The sequence below is a fragment of the Typha angustifolia genome, chromosome 11 (assembly GCF_048772165.1).
Source record: "Typha angustifolia cultivar Huaian chromosome 11, ASM4877216v1, whole genome shotgun sequence".
In the NCBI taxonomy this organism is placed as follows: domain Eukaryota; kingdom Viridiplantae; phylum Streptophyta; class Magnoliopsida; order Poales; family Typhaceae; genus Typha; species Typha angustifolia.
In genome coordinates, this window is record NC_133249.1 from 11,141,853 (window position 1) to 11,155,262 (window position 13,410).

The window sequence follows — 13,410 nt, forward strand, 5'->3', positions numbered from 1 at the left end:
CATATATTTGTTATTTAAAATTATATCGATATTATTTAGATATATGGGAAAGCTCCCAAGGTATTTACAAAGCATTCATCCAATCCAGGAGATCAATGATCCCTCAAGTTAAAGAAGCTTATTTTTCCATAAAATTTGAGGAGCAAAAATTTATTTGAGTGCTTGTTTTCTTCCACATATGTCTTATAGCACTTTAGATGAACAACATGGACTATCATTAGAGTTTAGAGGAGCAATTTGTAGCTAGGTTTCAAACCATATGCAAAGGCAATTTATTTGCATGTGGAGTAATTAATTGCTGATATGATCCGAGTCAAATTAGAGCCATTAAGGCAAATCTAAATAAATCATAAAAATCCTTAAGACATTAAGACATTAGGCTCGATGAGGACATTAGGCTCGATGGATCGAATCTATTTATTTTTTAATTATTTCATGATATAAGCTTTTAAGGTAAGTTTAGTTTAGTCATGTGAGCCATTAAGGCAAATCTAAATAAATCATAAAAATCCTTAAGACAAGTCTAGTTAAGTCAAGTAAGTCTTTAAAGTAAGTTCAATTAAATTATGTAAGTTTTTAAGGCAAGTCTTAGTTCGAGTCATATAAACTTTAAGGCTAAGTCCGAGTATGACTCTGACCTCTATATATAGAGGGCGTGAGCTTCTTTGTTTATTCATCCAAGTATCCAAGCATTGAGAATTAATTAAATTCAGTTATTTTCTTATTATTGCATTACTATTTTATCATGGTCATTATATCGTCTTTATCTTTCTAGAAATAGATTATAATCATAGAACCTCCAAAGCTTCTAAACCCTAGTCACCATCTTTCTCTAATAGCCATCCTACTATATGGCCATCCACCACCACCCTTGCCATCCGCCACCCTTCGATGATTGCCACAACATCGGATATTTACTGTTATTCCCCATTTTAACTTTGTTCTATTATTTTAATTTTTTTTTTATCCCCATCCGAATATTCAGTTGATGTGAAACCAAAACATCGTGATAATAACGACTAAGTGCTACTAACAAATTGACTTTAACACTTCAACATCAAAGTATCTATGGGTTTTTAAGTGATTCTTATTTCTATGATTTCAATAGAATAAATTGATTTAGTTTGGACAAATCTTTGACTTTTTCCTCTCTTTGTCGAGGGGTTTTTCCATATTAAAAACCTTGTGTTTTACTTTTTGAGTGTCTTCTTGAATTTGCTTATTTTATTTCTCCTCTACTCTCTAATTTTAATTAGTATCAAAGCAAAATTGTCTTATTTTAGAGTAGCCATTTAGAAACGGTTTTTTTTAAGCTTTCTATAGTTTAGATTCTATCATATGATTTCTACAATTATGAGTTTTATTGGACCACAAAATTTATTAACCGATAATGACACAAAAGTTTTTGATCGGCTCGTGAGAATATGACATATTTTACAAGTACGTGAAAATTTTATGAGTTCATTAGACAAGAAATGTCATATATAAAAGTTACTTGGCTTGCCTCAAATAACTCCATATCTAACTCTAATCTGGATAGATATTTTATCTTTATTTATTGACGATTCTTGCAAGTTTTTTTTTCTAGATGAATAGGTTGAAAAAATAGAATGATGAGGACAACTACATAGATATTCAAGCTATCTACAATGTCTTATTTAAAAAGAGTCTTACAAATTTTTAAAGAAAAACCTAAAATTTAAAGGAAAAAAGAAAAGCAAGAAGAATGAGAAACTCCAAGAAAAGTTGTTCCATGAACTGGAGTAAAAAAAGAAAAAACTTCAAAATGGTTTATGCTAGATCTATTGTTTTAATGGTTTATTATTTAATTTTGATAATAATAAATAAATTAATTAACTATATTATTTTGATTATACTAAATAAGTTAAAATAATAATTATCAATTGAGAAGGATTTTCACTTTAATGTGCAAGCTGAATTAATTTTGATCATGCGTTAGTATTTCGACTTTAACTTTTAATTGTTATACGATATCAATGTGATTATTTTTCATTTGAAAAGAAGACTCATTTATCCTTTTGTTATATAATAAAATTTTAATTCTTAGTTTTTAGTTTTTAAATTTATGTCATAATTTAAACAAGTTATAATACTAAACAACTTAACTGACGTGCAGTTAAACGCCCCTCGACCATGTTCGAACGGCCAAAAAGTCATCTTATTTTTGTAAAACAAGATCGCGTTCAAATGCAATTCAAACATTTATACACTGCGAACGCAATTCAAACATTTATACACTGCGAACGCAATTCAAACATTTATACACTGCGAACACAATTCAAACAAGATCGGTTATGCGAACGCAATTCAAACATTTATACACTGTGTTTGAACGAACTTCGATCGCGTTCAAACGCATTTGCCAAAAGTTATCTTATTTTTGTAAAACAAAGACTAAAAATGATACAATTCAAAATGGTTTGGTCATGTCAAATTTGTATCTTAATCAAGAACCAAACATTTTCAATATGCTTCAATAAAGGGGAAGGAAAATAGAGGAACATATCTCACTAGTTAACCCTAGGGGAGTGCGGAGAAGAAGACATAGTAGAAAAAATTGATTTGCTTTCGGTGTGGGGGAAGGGTCATTGGTTTGCAATTTGTCGAAGCTCGATAATGTGTTTTGCGTGTGGCAAAATCAAACATCACTCATTTGGTTATTAAAGGAAAGAAATGGAAGTAAATAAAAAGTTGATAACATCAGGGTATCTTCGCATTCTAGTGAAGAAATCTGAGAAATTTAAGAAGGATGAGGCGTTGCTGAAAATACCGGTGGTGGTTTCAATGGATAAAAGCTGAATCTCACTACAACAATGTTATAATTTTATGACACTTTCTTAATAGCATTACATATAAATGCTGCTAATATATTCTTTTAGGGGATTAGACAAAAAATGCTAGCCTATATATTATTATAACAACACTCATAGCTTAATGCTGCAAAATATGTATTTTCATCTACACTTATTATTTAAGGTTGTTCATTAGGAAAATGTCAGTAATGTAAATGCTAACAAATTGGACGGGTAAAAAGCTGCGCAAACAAAATTTTGGTTAAATATATTCTTTTAGCTACACTAGTTGAAAATTGTTGGCATATCAATCATTATAACAAACTCATAGCTTAATGCCACAAAATATATATTTTATTTACACTTATTATTTAATATCATTAAATATATATGTTTAGTGGAATTAACGAAATGCCACTAAAAAATACTAAAAAGGCAAAAAATTGGGCTAAACTAAAAAAAATTAAAGTCCAATATACTTGCTCAAATAAAAAAAAACCCTAAAAATATTGAGCTAAAGTCCAATCTACTTACTAAAAAAAAAAAAAAAAAAAAAAAGTAAAATAAAATAAAAAACCCTTTTCCCTTAAATCCTTTTTTTCTCTAACTATCCCTTCCTCCCAAAATCTAGGGAGGGAGTGCAGTGTTATTCTGTGGAGAGGAAGTGTAGCTCTAATTTGTAGATGGTGGATTTGAGATGGTTTTAAGTCAAAGTATAAGTGATTTTGACTTGATATCGTCTAAAATTTCTTGTTTTGCTTTCAATCTTAGTTCGATTGAAAATTCATGCTAAATTGTTTCGAGGCGAATACGAGATCGCTAATGTAGATTATAATTTTACCGTCACAAAGGATTTCATTTTTAGTCACTATGCCAAAATAGGTTTTTCCCAATGTTTATTTATTAGCATGTATAATAAATATCAATATAAATTAGTATCTATTGGTGCTTAAAATTACACGTCGATAAAAATGTTTAACTTACGACACCCATCACTTTTCCTGGCATATATGGTGACGTTTAAAGAAATATCAATAAAATTCGGAGACTATCCTATTGTTTGTTAAATAACACCGCAATAAATAAAGGATATAGTGGTGTTTATTCAAAATGCTGGGATTATGGTGATGTTTATTTCAAATGCCAGGAGAAATTATAGAATATATCGACGTTTATATAAATGCCAGGATAAAAATATAATATAATGACATTATATTCAAACGTCGAAATAAATTATATAATATAACGGTATGTGCATAGAAATGCCAACATAAAAGATTAACTATACCAGCGTTTCTTAGAAATGCTGGGAGACATTTAAATAAATTAGCTCCTACAACATATTTGCTGCGGGATTAGAGGATTCACGATTTCCAAATATAATTTGGAATCAATTTCAGTCATGAATTACTTTAGGATCAATTGATCCAAATCAATCAAAGATCATGTAGCAACCCATATATCCCAAATCTTGGGATATCTCTTCAATTCCCAATTACTGATCATCTTCCTCAAAATAGTTCTTCAACCTAGCCACCGCGGTAGCCTTAGCCGGTCCCATCCCTCACCAATCGCACCCTTCGTCGATCACAATCCTCGCCGTCGTAGCTTTTCGTTCTATCGTAGCTCTCGCCGGTCGTAGCCATCGCGGTCGAAGCCCTCGTCGGTCGCAATACTCGTTGGTCCCTTGCATCTCTGTTTAGGCGTTGTGGTAAAGGTAAGTGATGGGAAAAAAATATTCTTTGTTTGTGGTCAAGTTTGGTAGATCGAAGATAAAGCCTTTAAATTCCACTTAAATGATCATTGTATAATTTAAGTTATTTCTCTTCAACTTCTAGTTTGATTGTCTATATCTAATCACATGTTTGAAGTATTATCTTATGATTCTTATTTTATGCATCCATTTCTTTTTCATTGCCTAATCACTTACACACCTCCAAGGCTTTCTAATTCAACTGCAATGCAACAAACAATGGAGTAACAAAAGTTTTGATATGCTTTTTCTATTGCTAAAAAATGCACTATTTGATAGTGAAACTTTGCCAAGTAACTTTTATGAGATAAACAAGATCATGGGCCTAAGATATGAGATGATCGATGCATGTTCAAAAATTATATTTTATATAGAAAGGAGCTTGCCAATGAATCATCATGATATATATATAAAATATATATATATATAGAGCTTCTAGATGGAAATATTTGAAAATCTATTGAACAAGAAAAAAATAGGAAAAAAATTGTCGCGGAGTCCCTTCGAAGGTATTGAGATATTTTCCTCTTAAGTCAAGACTTTAAAAATTATTCATGTCATCCAAAACAGCATCCAACATGAGATGGCATAGCGAAGAACGCACTAAGGATGGAATGCTAAGACATCCTACTGATTTCCCTGCTTGGAAGGACTTTGACTACTAACAACAAGAGTTCTTAATTGAATCTCATAATGGCTAACTAGGACTAGCAGGTGATGGCTTTAATCCATTTCAAATAATGAGTATTGCACATAGCACATGGCCTGTTATTTTGCTTCCATACAACTTACCTTCATGGATGTGCATGAAACAATCATATCTCATTCTCTCTTTACTTATAACTGATCTATCATCACTTGGAAATGATATTGACATGTATATGCAACATTTGATTGATGAGTTGAAAGAATTGTGGATTGCGGGAGTCAACTTTTGATGCATCTTGCGGCCAGAGCTTCCAAATGCGTGCTGCAATTTTAAGAACAATTAGTGATTTTCTAGGTTATGCATGCTTATCTGAGTGGAGTACCAAAGGTCGACTTGCTTATCTTTTTTGTAATAAGGATACTTGCTCAAAATATTTGAAGCATGGTAGAAAATTTTGTTATATATAGTACTCATAAATTTTGACATAATGTAGTTTTATTTAATGTTAATAGTGACCATGCAAAAGCACCTGTTGGCTTTTAGGATCAAATATTCTAGAACAAGTGAAAGATGTAGTCAATAATTTTGGGAAGCATAATAATAATCAAATTCAGAAAAAAAAAACGTGAACAATGAGATGTCACGCGTCAACAATATAATTGGAAGAAAAAAAGTATTTTCTTTGAATTACCATATTGAAAAACATTACTATTGCATCACAATTTTGATGTTATGCATATTGAGAAGAATACATGTGACAACATACTTTATACCCTTCTAAATTTGAAAGAAAAATCAAAAAATAATATGAAAGCTCGTCTTGACCTTCAGGAAATAGGCATAAGACATTATCTACATCCAATAGCAAGAGATAATAAAACATATCTTCCACCATCATTTTTTTTTTGAGTAGAATGGAGAAAGAGTTACTCTGTAAGGTGTTGAAAGAAATAAAGTTTTGAGATATCTATACATCAAATATTTCAAATCATGTGTGTGTCAAAGAAAAAAAAAATTAAGTCTCAAAATTCATGACAATTATATCTTAATACAACAATTACTTCCTTTAGCTGCAAGAAAAATTTTGCCAAAAAATATCAACTCAATACCATTAGAATTAAGCAATTTCTTTAGAGAATTATGCTCCAAAATAATTTTTATCACTTGGTGGTCATTCTCTAGATGATGGCAAATCACATTGGATTATACAACTTTAGCACAAGCACATAGATATGCGCTGTTCAATTATGAGATTATCAACCCTTTTCTTGTGTAAGTTGGACATTTTTATCTCACTTTTCCTTGTCACCTTTTCTTTTCACTTTTCATGTTTAATAATTCATGTTTTATGCAGAAAGCATCTCAATGAAATCAAAACATAAAATCACAGTTCACGAAGGTGAGACATAGAGCAAATTCATAACAATACTTTCATAGAATGGTTTAGATCCCATGTAAGAACAAATGAAACATAAATTCACATATTAAATTCATATTTCTTTTAATTACTAAATTTATAAAATGATAATTTTCTTAAATAGGTTGACAAATTGGTTGCCGAAGGTAATAATAATGTGATAGAGGAAATTAAGTGGTTGGCAATATGACCTCTTTTGGTGGCTAGGAGTTACAAAGGTTTTCTAATTAATGTTTTAGATTTCACATAAAAGATGTCGAGAAGAGAAGAAAAACATAAAACAGTGGGGTCGTTGTAACAGCTAGCACGTCAAGTTTTTCTAGTGTTAAAGATCAAAACCCTTTAAGAGGAGATCTTACATATTATGAAGTTCTGAAGGAGATTTTAGAATTAGACTATAATGGAAAAGGCAATGTTGTTTTATTTAAATATGATTGGGTAGATGTACATTCAGAAGGCAGATGAATAAAAAAAAGTTGAATATGAATACACTCTTGTCAACTTGAAACATTTATTGAATAATGGCACAAATTTATCTGATGAACCATTTATTAGGTCTTCTTAAGCTGAACAAGTTTTCTACATTCAAGATCTTATTAAAGCAGATTGGCATATTGTTGTTGGGACCAAACCTAGAGACCTTTTTATTATGTCTAGAAAAACTAACGATGATGATGTGGGGATGGATTTTTCTGAAAGTTTTAATAACAATCGAGATACAACTAATATCGAATCAAATGATCTTGATAATATAAGCTGGGCAAGAACAAATATACCTAGTATAACAATTAATGCACATTTAGCAATGACAAATGCAAGAAGAGATGACCAAAATAATGATTTAGGAGATAAAGGTGATCTCAAAAATAATCTTTCTTTTCATTGCATAATTCAATATCAAATACACTAAAAGTTGACTTCAGTAATCTTTTTTACATTGCAAATAACTGTTGAATTCAAAAGCGATCTTTTTGGAGTCAGATGTAAAGAAATTATGGATAATTCCCTTTTCACCCCCTGAACTACCACTCGTTTCCACAATGACTCCCTAAATTTTTTTTTGGTACACTACGACCCACTGAACTATTAGAAATATCCCACCCCCCTGATGCCGTTGATAGAATTAGTGAATTAACCAAGTTGTCCCTCCACTCAATATGGCTGGTTAATTACGTGGCAGAGCTAAAATTAAATATAAAATTTATTTTTTGAAATGCCTTTATTGCCTTCTACCCTAATACCCTTTTGCTCCAAATTTGTTTCATTCTCCTCTCTCACACCCCGACCTCTCTTGCACCCCGACGATCTCCTCAAGCACATCCCACCAACCCCACGCCTCCTCATCTGGTCTCCACCACTCCGTGCACCTCCTCTCCTCTCTTCCTCTCCTCTCTCCTCTCTCCATCCCGAGCACACTTTGCGTACCTCCCCTCCTCTCTCTATCCCGAGCACATCCTCATCCCGAGCTATCCTCCTCTCTCGTCTTCACTACTCCAAGTAACATCCCTACCCTCAGTTGTCCTCCTCTCCTCTCTTCATCTCTTCCTTCTCTCCTATCTCTGTCATGAGCACATCCTTACCTCGAGCTTTACTCATCTCTTGTTTTCACTATTTTGAGCATATCTCCACTACTCCACGCATATCTCCACCCAAAGCAGCTGATCTCAACTATTTATAGGGGATATAAAGGAGAATAGACGACAAAGGGTGTCAGGATTTGTTGCCCAAACCCTACCATTGTGGTCTCTTGCCCTTAATTATAGTGTCAACTAACAACTGCCTTTGTTCATAATTGTAGAAATGGGTCCCATGGTATATATATTAAAGCTTTAATTTTTACTTCTTTTTGGCAGACGAGATATTTTTCCACATGTTATGTGGTCCCATATAATGTAATGTGATTCAGATAGTTAATTTTATTATCCTTTGCATAGCAGATGGCTGATTGTAAACGTAATTTGAGGATATTTTATGAGGGTAAGATGTTGCATGATCCCAAACACTACATGGGTGGGGAGATATCATATTCTTTTGTGGACTCAGATAAGATATCAGTAATTGAATTTATGGATATAGCAGTTCAATTTGGTTGCACACCTATTTGTAAAATATATATCTACTGCTAGGGACATCATTGGATGAGGGTTTAGTGGAGATAGTTCATGATAAAGATATTCTTCATATGTTTAGTATAATTCCAGATTCACAAAGTATTGATATGTACTTTATGGATTGTACTGTTAACATAGAAGAGCTTTTAAGTCAAACTACTACAATATTGACTGCTTTTACTGAAGAAGAATCATTAACTCAAGCTACTACTGTGAATGAACTAGTTGTGAATGAACCAGCTATAAATGAACAAACTGTAAATAAACCAGCTAAGAGTGAACCAGCTGAGAATGAAAAGAATGTGAATCAAGATGATGAAGATGATGAATATAGCACCGATGATACAAAATGTGATGACATCCTTGGATAGATAACTCAAGTAATGAGGAAAATTAAAGAAGATGACAGTAGTGACGACATGCGTAGCTTGCATGGTTCTGATGATGAATGTGGCAATCCTAGCTTTCCGGAATTTAGAGGAGAAAGAGATATATAAGAACCCAATCTTCAAAATGGGATGAAATTTGCTACACCCGCCAAGTTTAGGAGTTTCCTAATGGAATATCATATTAAGGAAGGTTATAAGTTTAAGTTTATTAAAAATAAAACAAGAATAATTATGGTGGTATGTAAGAGGAGTTATATTATTGACCTACAAGGGCACATGTGCACATGTAAAGAATGGGACTTAAGTGGCATTCTTTTTTCTCATGCAGTGGCTTCTATATTTTTTGATAGAAGTCAACCAGAAGATTATGTTAGTTCTTACTATCATAAAGACATATTTATTAGAACCTATAGCCATATAATCAATTCTATTCCAGATTAGTCTACGTGAGGACATTCTAATTGTGACTAAATATTGGCATAAAAAATTCGAAGGCTACCTAGCAGGCCTAAGAAGTTGAGGAGAAGAGGAGATGATGGAAATAGCAAACCTAAAAATCCAAGTACTATTAGAAAATACTACACCATAATTAAGTATAGAAAATGCAACCAAGTTGGGCATAATGCAAGGACATATGGAAGACCAACCAGTGCAGTAGCCTCAGTTCCAGTAGCTACCTCATTTCCAATAGCAGCATCTCCATCATTAGCAGCAGTAGTTCTAGCAGTATCTTCATCATCACTTTCAACAATAATAGTACCAGTACCAGCAGTAGTATTAGGAAAGAAAATTGCTGAACAAGGCAACTTGTACCAAGCACAGGTACTTGTTTACATTAGCAGTTTACTATTAACTTATAAAGAATAATTTAAATTTTATGTTTTTTGTAGCCTTTAAGGAGCCTAATATTAGGGAGTGTAATGTTTTCTACCCCAAGAACAACTAATAAAGGATAGATACTTGTTTAACTTTAGCAAAATTTATTTTATATACTGAATTTTACTTCATATGTACCTAATACAATTCAATTGTCATTAAATACTCGCAGGTATTCGCAAGCATTACTAGAAATGGTCTGCTCATGGTAGGCGCTAATCCTGGAGTCATGATATTTTGGGTACTCATTAGTGATGTTAAATGTATTTTAGATGATATACTTGATGTATATTTTGAATACTATTAATGTATTTTGGATGGTGCATAATATAATTTATATATACTTTGGATAGTGGATGATATATTTTGGATGTATTATTGTATGTATTATATTGGTACTTTGGATGTATGACATATATTTTGGATGTATGACAAACTGGTTATTAGTGGTAATTGTATGACAGGTTTGGATTGAATGTTAATAAATGTAAGATAGGTTTGGATGCATGACAGACTGGACATATTTTGAATGTATAATAGACTGACCATTATTTTGGCCTTGTTTGTTACCAATAATTTGAATAGCTTGGTTTGGTTTCATTATGGTGATTTATCTGAATAGTTTGGTTTGGATTGAAAATTAGTAGTTTGGATTGAATGTAATTATTTGGCCTTGTTTGTTACCAATAATTTGAATAGTATGGTTTGGTTTCATTAGGGTGATTTATTTGAATTGTTTGGTTTACCTGAATAGTTTGGTTTGGATTGAATATTAATAGTTTGGATTGAATATAATTTATTTGGCCTTGTTTGTTAGCAATAATTTGATTGCTTTTATTATTTTTAAACAATGTAACATGATGGCTTATATAGAAATAAAAATTACATATTGCAATACCAACATCATATTACACATTTAATACATATTGCAGTACTAACATCATAATCCAGTACCAACATTATATTACACATTTGGCATATTATAAAATGAGAATTTGCTTTACAAATTGCATAATCAGAAAATAAAAACTACTACAAACAAGAAAATGATAAATATCCTCTTTTTCTTTTTCTGACAGTGAGCAATCTTCAATGATAATTTTTGATTATCTTCATCTAGTCACCTCAATTGATTATGTAATTTATTATTCTCCATTTGTATCTTTTCTGCCTTAATTAGTATGTTTTCTTCACTCTTTTGTCGCTTAGCATTCCTATTCAATAAAATCTTTGCAAATTCTTTTTCTCTTAGATAAATAGGGGATCAATCCAATAAAAAAATTCACAACCTGATCTCTGCATATATTTAAAATTTAGGTGAAAACCTAATATAAAAATCAAACTATAGAACTGAAATTTAACCTTGAAATGAGCACATTCAAGGAATCTCCTGCCACGATTGTTCTCCGTGAAGCTTGTTCAAAGTACAACGATCATTTCATAGCGGCATACTACTTCGGTTGAAGGATGCAGCCTTCTTTGACTATCAATGCTACCGATTAGAGAGCTTGAAGATGTCATGAAGGTGGGAGATTGATGATACCGATAGAGAGAGAAGCTTGATGGTGTAGGGTGTGGAGGTGAGAGGTTGGAGCTAGAAGAATGAAAAAAAAATTTAATGGAGGTGGGAGGTGGGGAGTTGGAAAGATTGAAGAAAGAGATGGGATGCAGCAGACTTTGGAAGAAAAATAATGGGAATCAGATCAGCTAACATTGGAGAAAAAGAGAGGGTTTTAATTGGCTATCTAAGGGTATTTTAGTCATTATAAAAGTCTATTTTAAGTTGTCACATGCATATAAGGGTATTCTGGCCATTTAATTGTCATGTGACTAGCACATGACAACTTATGAAAATGGGTAATGGAACCCTAATGGAAGGGGTCAAGTTGGATATTTTTGATAGTTCAAGGGGTCATAGTGTATCAAAAAAAAAAGTTTATAAGGTTATTGTGGAAATAAATGGTAATTCAGAGGGTGAAAAGAAAATTATCCCTAGAAATTATTGCATAAGTTAATTTTTTATTTTTTTAGTCATGTTTCATTTTGTATTTCTTTAGTCATATTTTGTATTTATCTTTTTCTCTTTTAATTGGTTATGCAGGGTAGTAATATGAGCTTGGATGTTTGAAGAAAGTGATATTTTGACGATATCAGACTTGTTATGATATTTATTAACATAGATTATTATTATCTGTTCTCATCTTATTTGGTTCTATATGTTGAATTAATCTTCTTTTTAATTAAATTAATATTTTATAGAAAAGTTGTATCTACAATGTGGCAATGAAAGATTCAACAAACAAAAACTAATAATGCATTTGGCTCAAGTATTACACCTCAAACTTAGGTAAACAAACACACAATCAATTCACCATATATTACAAACATCTTAGCTATATAGCAACCAAAATAGGAAAATTGGAAGTCAAATGAGAAAAATGTACTAGGTTGCATGTTATGACAAGTGGAAATAACATACCTCCGGATGATCTTACTAATATAAAAAGTTATGCACCAAATAATCCTAATAATAAACAATCACCTCATGATCCACAATCTATAGCGAACTGAGGTACTCTATTTACCTTTCCTCTTATGAAACTATTATTATTTCAACTCAAAAACATAGTTGATTGATTTAATATATTTATTTCTTTCTAAAGAATGATGTCAACAAGAGTATCAGACATGGCAAATGTCCAACCTGGATACCAGAAATCTGGTCTTTGAGAGAAGGGCAAGATCAGTTGATAGAAGTGCAATTTAATGAATATAATCAACCAGTTGAAATAAGTGGTTCTAAGTTTACTCACTTTTTGATACAATTGTAAGAAATGGTTATGATGCTCCATTAGCATGTGAAGAATGGAGGTTAATACCATTGGATAAAAAAGAGAGAATGTGCGACATAGTTAAGGTACCAGTTATATAAATTTTTTTATTTTCAAGTTATTTATTTTCGTATACTTATACATGATTAATGATTTCTTATAATTAAAGTATGATATTGATGAAACAAAAAGAACATGTGTTATAAAAGCTCTTGGAAAGAAGTGGAAAGATTTTAAAGGTGAACTAAAAAAACATAACTTTGATTCTCATGACAATAATGAAGACCGACTTGCTGATTGTGATTCCAGAGTTCTACCACAACAATGGATAAGCCTAGTAAATTATTGGAATAGTGAAGAAGGAAAGGTAATACTAAATTAGAAATCTTTTTTAGCTAGTTTTAAATGTTGTATTAAACTTGTGTTTTAATAAATATAGATCCGTTGTGAAAAGAACAAGATGATTCATAGAAAACAAACTACTACCCACACTACTGGCTCGAAAAGCTTTGCTTGTATCTGTGAAGAGGTAAATTTTTATTTTAATTATTTAGATTTAATATATTACTTA

General features: G+C 31.6%; 1 pseudogene; it reads left to right on the forward strand.

The window, feature by feature from the left end:
* Positions 1 to 2,694: 2,694 nt before the first annotated feature.
* Positions 2,695 to 9,114, forward strand: LOC140770596 (uncharacterized; annotated as a pseudogene).
* The last annotated feature ends 4,296 nt before the right edge of the window (positions 9,115 to 13,410 follow it).